General features: G+C 39.8%; 1 protein-coding gene across 26 annotated transcripts in view; it reads right to left on the minus strand.

Moving 5' to 3' along the window:
- The window catches only part of EPB41L2 (erythrocyte membrane protein band 4.1 like 2), a 205,982-nt gene extending 188,317 nt beyond the window's left edge, over positions 1-17,665 (minus strand). For 21 of the 26 annotated variants that reach the window (XM_081529041.1, XM_081529039.1, XM_081529031.1 and 18 more), the window contains exon 1: positions 17,561-17,665. The gene's annotated coding sequence lies outside the window, so the exon portion shown is untranslated. Of the gene's footprint in view, positions 1-1,486; positions 1,639-17,560 lie in introns of those variants that run through there. The other 5 variants (XM_081529042.1, XM_081529033.1, XM_081528988.1 and 2 more) reach the window with 1 other exon arrangement.
- Positions 17,666-17,875: the final 210 nt, after the last annotated feature.

Here is a 17,875-nt window from a genome sequence, read left to right on the forward strand (position 1 = left end):
ATACAGCACATAAGTAAGGCTAAGAACTAAATCTACAAAACATGTCTGTTATTCACATATATACACACATAGACTTCCATACTGAATAAAGGGTCAAGGTACAAAATCTACTTTTAAAGTGGATTTTGTCCTAAGAAAGTTAGAAAGTGCTCAAAAGGCAGTCTCAGTAGGCTGCCCACCCCAGCAAGTCTTAACTCCTTCAGCTCTTTCAACATCTAGTTCCTCATGTGCTGCTTTCTCCTAACGTCAACATTCCAGGAACCCTCCCATGGACATGGACTCAGTATGTCTATGCCTCCACTCATTCTTACAGAACAAATACATACTTAGTGCATACAACATATCCCTTGAAATGTAGTATCTAAAAATGAACAAATTATTCCAAGTCAAGCACAAGATATTTCACATATTCACTAAAAAAAAAAAAAAACTTTGAGATATTGGTAGATTCCTCTAAGTCATATAAGAATTCAGAGCTGAAAAGAAAGACAGCCTGGTGAGAGACTTGAGTTAACAAATTATGATTGTAGGTGGAGTCATGGGTGATACGAAATTAGTCAAGGCTAAGAATCAAAGACTGAGAACCCTGGGAAACAGAAAATAAATGAAGGGGTAGTCAGAAGAAAAGAAAGAACAAAAGAATATATGAATCTTGCAAAGAACAGAAGGAATGTAGAAAAAGAGCCTTAACATGTCAGGAGAGAATTTCTAAGACAATATGGTTGGTCACTAATATCAAAAATGATATAAGGAAAATGTGTTCAATGGACTTGACAACAGAGCAATCTATAACATGGAAAAGAACAATTCCACTGGAGTGGTGAGGCCAGAAGTCAATAAAAGGAATAAAAAGGTATCTACGACTTTTCGAGTAGAAGTACTGAAAAGAAGGTCAAGCTATCCTGTTTAGAACTCTTTCAAAGACCTTATAATAGACAACTTTTACTTCCAACTACTTTCATCTTCTCTATTTCAACCCATTTTGTAGCTAATAAGACAATCTATATAAGCCTTATATGGTTTCCCTACACACTTCCATGAAATCTGTAAATCTGATTAGCAGTCCTTGTCTGTCATCAGGAAGATCACAGGCAAAAATACTTTGGATAGAAGATGACAAAGGTTAAAATTTCAGCAACAAACACCACCATAGATTCCCTTAATACACAGTTTTTCCCTAATGCTGCCATTCAGACAGCATGAAAACATTATCAAATGTTTTGCCAAAATTCTATGTTTTTTCTATATGGAAAGGCATCTTAAATTACTTTCTCTACAAACAGAGACAAATGAATGAGCCACAGACAATATCTTAAATGGATTTGGACCTATGACAACTGAACCACTTAAAGAGAAAAACAGACACAAGAACAGTCACTTGCCCAATGTCACACTTAGTAATTGGTGAACTATTTTCTTTCTATCCTCTGCTACTTTCAGAAGAGAAAAAAAAAAGTGGAGGGAGAGGGGGAATAATATCAGATACCTGGTCTGTTAAAATTCCAGTCACTGTAGAACCAGGACAAACCCCCACAAAAGTCTACACTTCTCAGGACAGACCAACGAAGTCCAACGTTCCAACAATATACCTGCACTTCAAGGTACTCAACTGAAGGTTCAGTGGTACTCTGAAGTACTGGCTTCAACAGCTCCTTTGTGACCTGTCAGCATTCCGGATCGGCTCAACGTTCTACTGGGGGTGGGGGGTGGGGGGTGGGGGAGGAAGACACTTCAGTGGTTATCACTTTACTTTCCACATGCTTCCAGTCACTTTTCCTCCCTTCTCCTTTATAACGAAAGCCAGTAAAGGAACATGAGAAAACCTCATTAACAGCTTTCAAGTTTCTCAATGAAAAATACCCACCCAGTAATCAAATTATAATCTCATACAATGGTGTAGCATTGGCTCTGGTTCATAATGGCTCCTCTGGGGAGGGGAATGCAAGCACAAATAGGGTACGATGAGGAATTTACATATTCTCAGGGATAATGTAGGACAGTAGTTATGACTGTAGACTCAGATGGCCTGGGTCAAATCCCTACTCTGCCATTAATTAGTTGAGTGACCTTGAGCAAATTAGTTAATCTTATGGTGCTTCAGTTTTCTTAAGAGGCAAACCTAGAATAACAGTACCAACCACACAGGACTTCTGAGAGTATTAAATGAATAATATGTGTAAAAGTACCTATAGGATAGTGTCTGACACATACTAAGTATTCAAGAAATGTTATCTATTATCTATCATTATCAGCATTTTCTAATTCAATATGTGATATCTTTACAAAATATATATTAAACTATGTTCTAATGTAAAAAAATTAAAATATAAAGTAAACTATCTCCAACATAAAAGACATGTTTATTAATTAGGAAAAGCACTTCAACTATTAAGTGAGTATCAGCTTTGGCTATTATGCCAATGTTTTACCCATGATTTCTCAACAAATATATGACCAGTGTTTAAGGCATATACTTTCCCCGCTGTACTGCCAGACAGAACTACACATATGGCAAGTTGCTATGATTTTATAACTGCATAGTTCCATTACATTTCAGTCAGCTAAAAAAAAATGTTTCACTTGGTCTTATTCCAACATATTGCCACAAAACCATGCTAAGCAAAAGAATGAAAGGTGGAAAAAAGAACTGAGAGAGGGAAAGAAAAAAGAAAAATCTAAAAACAAAATCACTGAATCACTTTGCTGTACGCCTAAAACACAGCACTGTAAATCAGCCATATTTCAATTAAATAAATGAAACATAGAAATAAAAATAAATAAGAACATTAAAATCTAGCATTATTAACATAGACAGGAGCCATGGAGAAACAATTCATAGAAGATCAACATTACCTTGAGTATACACTACAATTTGAAAGTCCATTCAGATTTGGTTCAGAAATTAGGTTTTTGAGCACTGGCTAAAACACTTCCTTTATGTCCACAGCACTACATTTAGATGAAACAGCTTTCACTGGTTAAAACTCAGATAAAATCGCTTTCACCAAAACAATATTCAGATATTTATTCCAAAAACACGACAACTGAATACGATGTAAATGAACTAATTTCTGTAATTCTACAAAATCAGTAATGAACATGAACTTTATTTTGGACACCACAGAGCACATGCCAATGGAGGGGGAGGGTGGGAATCTTACCTACTTACAAATGAAATTATATAGTATCCGGAATTTGCTTCAAAGTCATGAGAGTGGGGGGTATCGACAAGACTGGCCAGCCCTGTGCTGGTAATTGTCAAAGCTGGGTGAGCTTCTCTATACTTTGGAACATTTTTAATTTTTTTCCATAATAAAAAATTTAAAAAAGAAAAATACTACTGCTGACAATGGTACATTTTTTTCTCAAAAAAAAAAAAACCACACTTCCAAACATAATCAGATACAGTAACAACGTGACTTTAAAAAACCCTAACAACAGCAACACAAAGAGAAGGTCTTAAAGAGACACACTGGGGAGAGGAGAAAAAAAAAAGCCATATTATCCTTCATTGTTCCACGTGTGCTGCGCAGAGCAAGTAACACAGATCACAGATGTATAGAATGCTCTAGATTCCAACCTCAAGTCTTTCCATTTAAGTCAGCCGCACTGGGGATGAAAGTGAACTGGCCTCATTAGGAGAAAAGTTGAAGCCACGTCTGCACTACACATGCTGCCCACAGCGGCAGCTGTTCACTGCAGAGCTGCTCTAGTGGAGAATATCTTCCCCGCACCTTTATTTTTCTGTTTGGGGGTGGGGAGAGAGGGCGGAAGGAAGAAAAATGTTCACGTTCCCTTCTGTGCGTAATTTAAAACAGACAATCTTAGCATTTAAGGAAATTAGGACTCCGACTTTACTGATGTTGATTTTAATGGCCAAGATCCAAAAACAGTTCTGGTTACAAGCCCGTGGATAAACTCTTGATTCCTTTGTCAGTGGAGAGACCCAACTCATTACTTGGCACTCTAACCTTTCCCATACACAATTTGGATTCGTTTTATTAAGAAAAAAGAAGTCTGCCTTTTTCTCCCTAAGAGAAGTGAATTAAAGAACACTTTTTAAGAAAGATGTTCATTTAGCAGCTTTCCTCCCAGAGTCTAAAAGCAATTAAACAGAGAGTACTGGGGAAAAGTAAAAGATTATCATATAAAAATGGGCTCCAAAATGAAGGCTGAATATGCACCATTGTCTAGCATATGACCACCGAGCCACATTTGCTTTTCAAATTCTTGTGAAAGCATTTGGCACCGTTTTCCAATAATCCCATAGGACTTCTACTTCCTTGTTTTTTCAATAGTATTTCAAAACGTTGACACATTTATTGAACTATTTTTGGAAGACCTAGCTCTGTCTACCTTCAGGGCTCAAGATACAAATATATAAAAGCTGCAGACAGCTATAAAACTTGGCAGGCTTCCTAAGTTCTCCAAGAAAACTTCAATTGGCAACTCCATTAACATCAAAAGAACACACACACTAGAGGGAACAACTCTGGACACTGGGAGCCCTTGGCTGTGCCTGAAGCTCCATTACTAAATTGCTGAATGGCTTTGAGAACGTTTAACTCCTTCCTAACTCACTTTCCTTACCTGAAACAGAAGTCTATGCCACAGTCAGCATATACAGTTTTATGTTGTTATCTATTAGGAGAAATCTTATTTTAAACCTGCTCAAAGTTTATCAAACTTTGGTAATCAGACCTACTTTATAATTTTTGCCAAATCCAAACAGCCACTGTATTATTACTGATGTGACACTTATCCTTATATTGTCACTTTAAAATACCTACTTTAGCCTTATAGTACGTAATATCAATGAAATCATAGTTTTGAAGTACTTGGGTATTTTTCTGATAAACATTGACATGTGTATTTAACCATTAAAAGAAAAAGATTCATCTGTGTACCACCTCAAATCATTTTAACATACCACCACATTTTGGGGAGATACTGCCCTGATCTATTTGCCTATAACATCCTCTACATTAATGTATAAAGTATTTGAATTAATAAACTGCTAAAACCCACCCAGCAACTAAACCAACACTAATCACATGTACTCATGAGCCCTGGGATCATCCTAGAGCTTCTCAGACCTTTCAGCCACTACCTTATTCAGAACCTCCATTTTTGTTTCACTTTTCCCAAAACTCATGCACAAAAATCCCTAATGTGTGTGTCTTTCCATTAGAATAAGTCCCACTCTCTATTTATGCTCTAGTAATGAAATTTTTCACCCTTAAAGTATTTAACAGAACCCACATGAGTTCAAAGTTTCCTCTAATAACCAAAGAATATTCAAATAGTCTAAGAATATTCAAATTTATGTATGCCAATCATGTGTCAGTCTAAGGACAGACAAACTAAGATATTCTGTAAATTCCATAATAAGGTTGACATTTCTGATACATATACATCAAATCGGTTTCTACTGTGTATTTTTAAATCTAGTTCAAATATATAAGATTAAGTGTGTGTACCGAATTAATCCTTGAAATATCACAAGAAAAAAATATAATACATTTTCTGAGCTCTTCCTAAGAAGCACTTTCTTATTTAATGACATATCAGTCACCCACTCCCACCCACCCTAGAGGTTGACTCAATCGCCTGACTTTTCTGTTTTTCTTTATATATATAACTGAAGTTCAACTCAGCTTCTGGCATGAAAAAAAGGACAGTTTTATTATGGCTGTAGTTCTTACCAACTGTGAGTACCACAATAATCTTGGAAATTTATTTTTATCAATTGAAAACCCTAAATCCAGTGGGTTGAACATGCGTTAATTTCTGCTCACTCCCAAAACCACACTAAATGACAGAAGGAAAATTAAAGGAAAAAAAAAAAAGGTACAAACCCACAAAAAGAAAGAAAAAGGGAGGAGACAGGCCAGCAGATGAGATATATCAACAGAATTTTAGAAGATGGAAAACAGATGTACAAAGTAACTGACTTAGCAGAGCACAGAAAGTCTAAACTTGAATTGCTATTCTGGTGAAGACCTACCAAAAACAATGTCATTGTTGGAGAAGCCCTGAGAGCCTTAAGAATTGGAACTTCCAGAAACTTCTGAGGGCTGAGATATGAGAGAGAGTTGAAGACAGGGACCTGTTGGAAATAAGGGAAAGGAATGTTTAAATCACACATACACTCTCATCAAACCTTGGCAGCCAGAAGACAAGAGGCTCACTCTACAGAACTTAAAAAAGAAAGGCTTTGCACTCAGAGGGCAGAGGTGAGGTTCTATACAGTAAAACAGGGAGGTCCAGTCACTCAGTCAACAAATATTTACCAAGTGCCTACTCTGCACAGGCACTGTTGTAGGTACCATAAATACTGAACAAAATAAGACAGAAAGATTTGCCTTCATCCAGCTTACATTCTAGTGAGGGGAGATTCAATAAACAAAAAGTAAAATACAAGGGTATCAGATGACAGCAATAAACATTGCAGAAGAAAGAAAGAAAACACAAAGAAGGGATTCAGGGCACACTGGGGTAAAGGGGGTGGGAACTGGGTTGTAGTTTCAAATAAATGATCATGGAAGCCAAACTCGGATGGAGCTAAGGCAGTAAGCTGTGCAGGCATCTGTGGGAAGAACATTTCAGACAGAGAGAAAGCAAGGGGGGGACATCAAGATGGGCAGGATTGGAGAAACAATATACACAAAAAAAGAAAAGGACATTATCAGAAAGAATATTCAGTAGCCAAGGAGCAGATTTGAAAATAGGAAAGCAAAAAAGTTCAGTAGAGAGATTAGAAGAAAACATTGAAGTAATTTCCGAAAAGAGGGAATGAAAGGACAGAGAGATGACATCAGAGAGAAAAAAGTAACAAAACTGAAGGCACTGCAGGAAATTCAACATCCAAATTAACAGGAGTTCCAGAAAGAACAGAGAACAAAGAGGGAGTCATTATCATAGCGGAATATTTCTGAAAGACAAGAGTTTCCAAGCTGAAAGGGCCCAGTGAGTGCTCAGCACAATGAGTAAAAGACTCCCACACCATAGCACATCATCATGAAATTTCCAAACACCAAGTTCAAAGATAAAAATCCCAAAAACTTCTAAAGAAAGCAAACTAGCCACATACACAGAATCAGAAATTAGAATCTAGTCAGTCTTCTCAAGAGAACATTGGGATGCTCTAAAATATTAATACGATGAAGCAACACCTTCAAAATTCAGAGGGAAAGTAACCACTAACTTAGAATTCTATACCCAGCCACACTATAAATGCATTCAAATTGAGAGTATAAAAAGGCATTTTAAGAGCGGGAAAAGTTGCTTTCAAATAGCAAGGTCTCAAGAAATTCACCTTGTTTGCACTTTCTTGGGAAACTACTGGAGGATGTACTCATGTAAAGTAAGAGATAAAGAAGAGACACGAAGTCTGGCACCCTGGAGTTAGGTAGGGAGGAAAAGAGTAATTTCAATGATCCTTTGGAAGGGAGCATGGCAACCCACTCCAGTATTTTTGCCTGGAAAATCCCATGGAGTTAGGAAGGGAGGAAAAGAGTAATTTCAATGATCCTTTGGAAGGGAGCATGGCAACCCACTCCAGTATTTTTGCCTGGAAAATCCCATGGATAGAGGAGCCTGGCGGGCTACAGTCCATGGGGTTGCAAAGCGTTAGACACGACTGAAGTGACTTAGCACACACACAGGCAAAGAATACAACTGCAAAGCAGTTCTAGAAATAACCAGCCCAGGAAGGATGTCCCTAATAAAAAAAGAAAATGGTTTGCAATATAGTTTTCAACACAGTTTAGAGTTAAATTAAGGATAGGAACAAAGAAAACTAAACAAATGAGGAAGAAGTAGGCAATTAACTTCAGGATAAAGCAAAAAGTTGTAAAAGAAAGTATATGCAGCCAAAGCACGATACACAGCTCGGCTGCTGACTGTACGTGTCGTTGAAACAGAGAAAAGTGTGTATCTGTGTTGGGGAGGAAGGAGTCAGTAGAGGAGGCTAACCCCAACCAAGGTGGAAAGTCAATAGCTACTACTGTCTAAAATGGAAAAAGCAAGAAAATCATGGTTTTAAACAAAACACATAGATAATAAAACCAAAAGAACTGAAAGTAGTTGCCCCTAAGGAGCAGAAGTCTGTCATGAAGGGACATGAAAAGCAGGGGTCTGCTGCTTTTCTTTATAATCCCTACACTAGTACCTGACTTTCTAAATTATATAGTAGCCCCCTGGGGAATGCCATTTGCACTGTGAATGAAGTAACAAAAAGTGTGAAACTGCTTGAAAAATAACAACTGAAAAGGAAGGAGGCACATATTTTATTCTGATGTGTTTTATACTCTGGAACATTTTTCTCACATTGAAACATCAGCCTGGCAACATTACACTAATGTGAAAAACAAGATGAAGGAGGGCTCTCGCCATTCCAGCTTGATTTAAGAATCATGCAGCTAAAAGCAGGACTCTGCTTCATAATCACACCACAACAAAAGAAACTAGAAGGCAGAAACCAGTTAGGAAAACAAGTTTACCTTTTGTTAAGTCCAATACTGTAGATGCCAATAAATTTCTGAAATCTTCAAGTTCTACAGAGTAATAAGCTTTAATCAATTAAAGTAAGTAACTCACCCTCCCCTGCAGAAGAACCAGAAGTTTTAGCAGCACACAAGCTGAGCGTCCTTGAGCAAATTATTCTGGTTTTAAGCCTCAATTTTTCATCTGTAAAATGAGGGTACCAGCTATTTCAAGGTGTCATTATAAGAAGAATTGGGGATATTAACATGTATAAAGCACCAACTACAGTAGCTGGCTGTTGTTCAGTCTGTGCTCCAAAGGTTAATTTTCTTCCTTTTTCACCTGTTTATTATCAATGCTTCCAGCCTTATCAGATGACATACAATGAAACTTAGAACAAGGCTGAGCCACTAGCATAAAATGCACTTGTCCAGCACAAAGAAGACGACACAGCTGATGGGACAGCACCTCCAGCCAGGATGAAGGCTGGATGGAAGGCAAGCAAGAAGTGTCATAGAAGCCTACATCACGGAGGAATAGTACAAAAAAAAAGAAGAAAGAAAATACAGAAATTGAATTAGACCTATTTCCTATATCCAACTACCTATTTAAAGAAAATACAAAGGAAAAGGAACAGGTTGACTACACTACAGGGTTGAAATTAGCAAAATTTACACTGTGAGAAACCACATAAAACAACTAATCAAATTTCTTCAACATACAAACTACTGCAAGGAGAAATAAAGAGATGAAGGGGAAACTAGAGCTAGTCAGTCTTAGAAGATACACCAACCAAACAACCTAAATAGGAAAAGAATTTGAAAAATAGATACATGCATATGTATAACTGAATCACTCTGTTGTACACCAGAACTAACACACATTGTTAACCAACTACACTCCAACATAAAATATTGAAAAAAAAAAAGATACACCAACCAATCATAACATGAGGATATTAATGCAATCTGGATTCAAACAAGCTTTTTCAAAAATTGGTACTTAAGATAATTGGAGATTTGAATATCAAAAACTGAATATTTGATGAAATTAAGGAATTTTCAGTGTGTTGATGGTATTCCAATCATGTCTACCAAAGAGTTATCTTCCTAGATATATATACCAAAATATTAAATGATGAAATGAAAAAAAAAAGCTCCTCTAAAAAACCTGAATAACATACAAACAAGGTACAGCTATAGGGTACGGCAGTGGCACGCTAGGCTTCAGAGAACCAGGCAATCTGCTTCTGAGAAGGAGTGACGAACTCTGAGAAGAACCTCGAAATAGCATTCTTTCCACATCTGACTGAGGATCTACTACATGCTAGGCCCCAGAAACCATGACTGACTGTGAGCCAGAGGTCAGTCTTTGCTAAGGGAGAGATGGGGAATGACCTCTGGCCCTAAAGGTAGAAAAGCCCCACCGCCCAGGACACCTTCTTGAAGCTCATAGAGATTGGGTCCTTTTTGTATCTTCCAAATCGCTATTTAGTAAAAAGAGATTCATCTCATTTTACTGAATTTACATTTCATTTACTGAAATTCATTTCATTTACTCAATGAAAACTCAATGAGTTGAGTTTTCAACTCAATAGTCTAAAGGAGCCAGGTATTTAATGCAAATGAATGAAAAGGTCCTGTGGTAATCTGAAGGAAAATGGCAGGGACTTGGGCAAAGTAGGGAGAGCATGACCTGTGCTAGACAGGGCAGGAACTCCTCAGCACTGCACGAGAGGAGTGTGGGCCCAGTGTTGCCAAGGTCCTCCAATTTCCCCAGAGAAACCTAAAATGAAGATATTTCTGTGACTTTCCTGGTGGTCCAGTGGCTAAGACTCCATGCTCCCAATGTAGGGGCAGGGGTCAGATTCCTGGTGTGGGAACTACATCCTACCCGCCACAACTAAGAGTTGGCATGCCAAAACTAAGACCCCACGCAGACCAATAAATAAATAATTAAAATTTCTTTTTTAAAAAAGATATTTCTGTGAAACCTCCTGATTTCTTAATGTTGTCAACTGAACATTGGAAGTTCAAACACTCTGTTATGGGGAAAATATGTCTGCAGATCTACTTCATGTACAAAAAGATGTACTGGATGTAAAAAGGTCATATTTTAATGCCATATGTAAAGGTTTAAACACTATCAATAAAAACTTCATTAACAGCCCTCCTGCACCAAGCTCACTGAAGTTACAGAGGAAGTTATAATACGACAGCATATACATACAAATTTTACACTCCAAATCAGTTACCTCCAGCAACATAATAAAAAAGACTACAATCTGTCTGTGATACTGAAATTAAATCCAGTTTTGCCATCTACATGCTTTTTAAACACTGCCAAAAGCAGTGGGTAGGTAGTTTGTTAAAAAAAAGTCTAGAGATACCGTACTGAAATTGTAAAAAAGTGGTTTTAACTTGTGATCACCATAGGAAATTAGAGTTTCATACCAAAGACTGTACTTCCACACAGATAATTATTCCTGATCACTGCATAAAAAAAAAACAAAAAACTGTTTACCACGTATTCACATGAAACCCACTAGGTCTTTTCCTAACCTAACCATTTTCACAGAGGCCAAGCCCTGTGTGAAGCATTTTATAAGCACTAGCTCATTTAGTCCTCTTTTAACTTTCTGAGGTAGGTTATGATTATTAATCCCCATAGTGAAGACAAGGAAACTCCGGCCTTGAAAAATAATTCACCTAAGGTTCTACTGGCATAAATGGCAGTCTAACCAACAGCAAAGTGTGGATTTGTCACTGATCTCTTCTAATTAATATTTTCACCAAAGAAATCTGTGAGGAAATAACGGCACATTAAGTTCAAGGTAAGAAAATGAGAGGCCAATATTATATCAGAATTTAGTTTTACCTTGACAATGGGCTAAAATGGGACAACTAAAAGAATTCAACTGAAAGGAAATAAGCACAATAGTGGGGGCATGAAAGTGCAATGGGGTAACACACACACAAAAAAAGGAAATCTCTTAAGACTTTGATTCTCTAATCTCAAAAATAAGAATAAAACTACATCAGCAGTTTTAAACATTTTCTGTTTCCCAAAACCCTTTCAAAACCTCCTCCCCAAAATCTCTCTCTCTCTGACACACACACACACACACACACACACACACTTTACTGAACAGTTTCAGGCAGGTTATGAACCCGTGGGGCCCACCTACCCTGGGCAACACCTTCCCCACAAAACCTACACTTCTCACCTCAAGGTCAAGAATCTAAACTAAATGATTCTCACCCTCCCTTCTAGTACCTTAGGTAGATGAAGTGAAGGTGAAAAACAAGTAGACTAACTAGACAAAAAGGAAAAGATGTAAGAATTATAGCAAAGTGTAAATTACATATTAATTTAGTAGCTTCAGGATACTGGGATGTGTACATATATTAATAGACTACAGAAAACTCAAAAACATGATTAAACTTAGCATTTTTGTATCATGGTGGTAGGTCTAGCTCCAACTCTCATCAGGAGGTCTGGAAACCTGAATTCAGAGCTGGGAAAAAATGATTAGAGAGTTGGTAATCAGACTTATGTGAAAAGTTTTTAAAATCACAATTCTATTGGAAAAAGGCAATTAAAGGGTAACATAAGTCTTCAAGTATTGAAAATTCTTTCACATAAAGGCCATAAAAAGAGCAAGCTTTCTGGTAAAGTATGAACAATTTAGTTTAAATATCAATACAATGAACTCCCCTAACTGACCTAGACAAGGTCCTACAGGTGAACATGTGACAAAATCATTTTGGAACTCTTTCCATGCCCTCTGATTCTTAACCTGCAAGGAATAAAACCATCCCCACGACACCCAATTTAGTTACCAATGTGAAACGTCAGCTGGACTACTAAAGCAAATCTTACTTATGATAGTTCTCACAGCAAATAAAAAGATAATTCTGATTCTTCAAATTGATTCCATATTACTATAAAGATTATTTCTGAGGCAATCTATATGCATTTAGACCTTTATGGTTCTATCTAATACACTAGATATCGGGCTTCCCAGGTGGCACTAGTGGTAAAGAACCTACCTGTCAATGCAGGAGACATAAGAGAAGCAGGTTCAATCCCTGGAATATCCTAGGGGAGGAAATGGCAACCCACTCCAGTATTCTCGCCTGCAGAATCCCCATGGACAGAGGAGCCTGGCAGGCTACAGTCCACAGGGTCACAAAGAGTCGAACACAACTAAAGCTACTTAGCACACATGCACAATACACTGGAGTAAATAATAATAATAATAATAATACCAAAATGCAGAGTATATGTGATATGAAAACATCTCTATTTTAAAAGTAACTATGAATATGAAATTAGTCCAAATTCAATCTTTGTGGGGGGGATAAAAAGCAGAAGGGACTTCCCTGGTGGTCCACTGGTTAAGAATCTGCCAGCCAGTGCAGGGGACATGGGTTCCAGGAAGACTCCACATGCTTCAGAGCAACTAAGCCCACAAGCCACAACTACTGAGCCTAAACTCTAGAGCCTGTGCTCCACAACAGAAGCCACTGCGATGCCTGTGCACTACAACTAGAGAAAGCCCACAGACAGTAACAAAGACCCAGCACAACCATTTAATGAATAATTTTTTAAAAAATGCAGAAGCAGTATGGATGTACTCATAAGCCACCTGAGGTCTACCCTATACTAAGGGGAAAGCAACATCACTTTAAAAAAAAAAGAGAAAATTGAGAAAGATCACTAAAACTCTCATTTAAATCAATGATATCCCAACCACCAGATAGTTAGGAAAATAAAGTACAGGTTATCTACCCTCCTAGACATGAAAAACATGCATCTAAGAAACCCATATAGATTAAGCCAACCACAGAACAAGAGGAAATAATAAGAGTAAGAAAACCAAATCCTCTATATGAAATATAACCTACACAACATTTCTACATGCAACAGTATCAGGTTCTACAATGTTAATTTCAACTTTCAAAAAATCCTCACTAAAAGCACTTCCAATATATTACATAAGGTTTCAACAAATTAATTCATCAAATTATTAAGCACAAACAATGTTACAGGCACTTCACATAACTTTACAAATGGACTCCCTTTCTCATATAAAATATACATACTTTATAGAAACAAAAATTTTTTAAAACATTAACCATCACCATTTCTTTCCAGTTGATATTAGAAATGATTTCCTTCCTTTTTGGCATACCTGTGACACCTAAGTAACAACAGTATTTACACTTGGAAGCCATTCCCCTATAGTTAAGGATACCAGGCACTGACTCCATTTTAGATTTTAATCTGGGGCACTGCTCTGTCAGAGGAATGATAGAAGTCTTATGAGTATCAGGTTGCTGGTTTATGCCAAAACATGGCATTCCCAAAGGACACTCTGTCTGGAATCTGTGGAGGAATTATATACAAATCTTCTATGAACTGAGGGCTTCCAAAGAGGCTGGAAATGTTTGTGTGTTGAGGGGAAAGGGCTGAGAGTAGATCTGCTGATTCCTAAAGGTCCAGCCCTGAGATTCCAAGATTCTATAAAAGGGCAGTAAATTAGAGTTTGGCTAGTACTTGCTGAGTACTGAAGCCAGCATAAACATTTACTTGAGGCTTTTAAATGTGTAAGGGTAGCCAGTGGTTAGGTACAGTAATTCTGAATCTGAAAAAAACAAACAAGGCCACTGGATGTGTTTCTAAATAAAGGTGGGGGTGGGGGAGGTCAGCATATTTCCTTTGTTTTCTCCAAGTAAACAATATAGACTTTCAGAAACGCAAAATTGGATCCTCAGCAATATTAATCCCTATAAACTATATTAATGCCTTATACAAGTACCAGCAATTCGTACTTCTCCAGAAAGTCCACGCATAGTCTCTAAACAGACTATGTCAGTTCAAAAAACAAAGGAAAAAGGCCTATGCTTTCCTGTGGAAACAGAAACAAAACCAAATCTTCAAAAATATTTAGCATTCTGCTATATAAAACATAAACCCCACATTCCTAAATAAAATGGCAAAGACAGAATCTTTGTAGTTCTCTAGTCAGTTATATGAGAGTGGTGATTCAGGACAAAACCCAACCTTAAACATAACTACAATATTACTAAATTACAGAGTAATTTTACCAATAAATATTCAAGTTAAGGACTGCTTTGTCATCTTTGCAAGTATTTTTAGTTGAAAGCAAGTGGTTGGGAAGTCCACGTGGACATGGTTCTGATTTTTAAAAAATCTATTTTTAAGATCTGGTGACTGGATAGGTTTTCTAAACTCAGTTCTTTCAAACGGGTAATTTGGAAAGGGTAAACCACAAGAACGTTACTTAAGAAGCAAAGGACCTAACAAGATTACCAACTCAGATCAACACAAAACTAACTCAGAAACCTCCACATCTAATGATGGGCCCAGTCATTAAAGCATGTACGTAACAAAACTGAACTGAAAGCTACCTCTCCAAATACAGCAAGTGCTATCTGAATTCTCTTGTTTTATATTTCCATAGTTGTTTGAGGGTGGGCTTCTCTTTGCATTTGTCTCCTAAATCTGCAAATCTGCTCCTTTTTACTTGGAATTAAGTTTCAGATTTTAATATACGTACCCAGTTATATACACACACACACACACATATATACACCCAGTTTAATATATATACCCAGTTGAGAATACTATATAGCAGTTTAAACTTTTTATTGTAGTAATAATTTTACTGGAATTTGTTAAATGATTTTTTTTAATCACTTTTAACTGTTTTAGGCAATCCCCAACCAATTTAGATACCAAGAATCTGAAGTTGGGGGCTCCACTCAACCACTTATTTTCTCTGGAAGGTCTAACTTTGACTAGAAATAAAAGATTAAAGCACTGTTATGACTAGGTCTTTCTTAAAGAGGGATGTTTTAAAAGGAAAGAAACTGTCCCCTCCTGTTACTCTAAATGAGCAGCCTCTTGTTCTCAGCAGTCCTTCTGCACACAAGACCACTACTGACTTCAGTGGGAATTCTGCCCAAGAAGTGAGGAAGACAGGGTAGGATTAAATTAGCCCTAAATCCACACCATTGTTCCAAGCCATTACCACTTGTACAGTTCTCCAATAACCTCTATAATGTAGACATCTGAGATTTGATGTGATTTCTCCAATTGAATTTTAGGACTGACCCCTGGAGCTCTGACAGGTGACACAACCTAGCTCTTTAAAAGCTGTGTCAGCCTGATGGATGTACTCAGCTGGCCCTTATCACAATCCAAGATTGTGATTTCTCACAGCAGAGTCCTGCAAACGGAAACTGAATAGAATTAAGTACTGTTCGTTTCCGAGTAAAATCTGTTCACAGACAGAATTTTAAATCCCAGCTCCTGCGGCCAAGAAACTGACTCAGTTTCCCTAAAGTGCTAAGTTCAGTTCAGTTCAATCGCTCAGTCGTGTCCGATTCTGCGACCCCATAAAGTGCAGCACGCCAGGCCTCCCTGTCCATCACCAACTGCCGGAGTCCACCCAAACCCATGTCCATCGAGTCGGTGATGCCATCTAACCATCTCATCCTCTGTCGTCCCCTTCTCCTCCTGCCCTCAATCTTTCCCAGAATCAGGGTCTTTTCAAATGAGTCAGCTCTTCGCATCAGGGGGCCAAAGTGCTAAACCCAAAAGGAAATGTGATAGATAGGACGCGAGTTAAAACTCTAACTCGCCATACAGTATTATAAATCGAGAATACAGAAATAGCTGATTCCGGTGAAAGGAGGAAGAAAAAACAAGGGAAAAATAAAAAGAGAACTGAAAAAAAAATGGAAGAATAAAGGATAAACTGTTAAGATTCATTTAAAAAAAAAAAAAGCTTAAATAAAGTAACAAGAACAAGATGCCTGGCATACACGTGCCATTTCAGATGCGAGAAGTTCAAAAAAAACTGAGGAAAGGATGTGATTCAGAAAAGAGAACATATATTCACAGATCCTCTAGGTTCTTCTTTCCCTCTCACCCCACTAGAGCTCTTAAAAACGGCCAGTTGTGCTGTTCATGGGGAATGCAATTTAAGGCGTCCTAGGTCAGAGGGAAGGATCCACATACACCCTTCCCCAAAATAATAGACTAGGCAAGGGCTCTTCTAACCTCGCCAAAATACCCTGACCTGTCGTTGAGAGGTCTCAGAGTTGAGAGAGGGAGTTGAGAGATCTCAGAAATTACAACCGACGTCTGTCCGAGCTGCCCGGGGCACGGACTCCAGCTGGGGATTTAGACTCTGATTCCAACCTTGCTCGCTCCTGGTCCTTACCCCAGCAGCGCGACTAAAAATGCTCCTAACTCTCTGCCGTCAAACAGAGGAGAAAAATAAGCCATCGCTGGTGAGATGGCCTGGGTGCAGGGACTGCAAGGGTCAGAAAACAAAACATGCGTTTCTCTCCGCTTTGGTCGGGAGGCCCGCGTCTGGAGGGACCCAGCGAGTCACGCCGCCCGAGCCCCGCTCCCCGGAGCGCCCAGGCGCGCGACCCGCCCTGGGACGCGTGGCGTCCTCGCCCGCGTTTCCTCTCCCAAAACCATCCCGCTGAAGGGCAACGCTGCTACCGCCGCGTGCCCCCAGCCCCGAAGGAGGGGCCCGCTCCGCATCGGGACAGGCTCGCGCGCCGCGGCCCGCGCCCAGGATGGAGCCGGATCCCTCCTGCAGCCGCCCCGCGGGGCCCGGGACGCGTGACCCCGAGCCCACTGCACTCCCGCGGGGCCGGCGCAATCCTCACTGTGCCCCCACCTCTCTCGGCGCCGACCAGACGCGGCCCCCGCTCTCCCGAAGGGAGAAGCAGGGGGACCGCAGTGGAGGGGGGAAGCGGGGATCCGGCCTGGAGCAACAGGACCGGCCCCCGGGTCAGGAACGGAGAGGTGGGCAGACAGGGAGCCGCAGAAAACCCCAACACCGGCAGCCCTCCCCCTCCCAGTAGGACCGTCCCGCCACCGCTTCCTGCCCGGGATCAGCTTCCCAGCTGCAGCCACAGGAAAAATCCGAGCCGCCCCTGCAGATCCGCAGAGACCAGACGCTCGGCCCCGGGATCCCCCCCGTCCCAAGCCAGCCATTCCGCAGCTCCGCACGCCCCCTTACCCGGACGCCGCACGCAGGAGCTCGCTCGCCGCGGGGACCTGTCCCGCTTCAGCTCCAGCCGCCGGCCAGCCGCGGCCGCCTCCTCCCTCCGCTAGGTTTCAAATTGAAATTCCCTGGCTGGGGCCGTCAGAGAACTCGCGCGCCAGCCCCGCCCCCTCGCGGCGGAAGCTCCTCCCGCACCCCCGCCGGACGCGCCCCCGGTGCGGAAACCCCCGCGAGCCACGACACACCCCCCTGCGCCCAGGCCACGCCCCCTCTCCCCTCCCTCCCTCTAGTCCGACCGACTCTTTCAGTGGGATTAGCGGCTCGCGGTCA

Source organism: Giraffa tippelskirchi, chromosome 9 (assembly GCF_054371585.1).
Source record: "Giraffa tippelskirchi isolate mGirTip1 chromosome 9, T2T-mGirTip1v1.2.pri, whole genome shotgun sequence".
In the NCBI taxonomy this organism is placed as follows: Eukaryota; Metazoa; Chordata; class Mammalia; order Artiodactyla; family Giraffidae; genus Giraffa; species Giraffa tippelskirchi.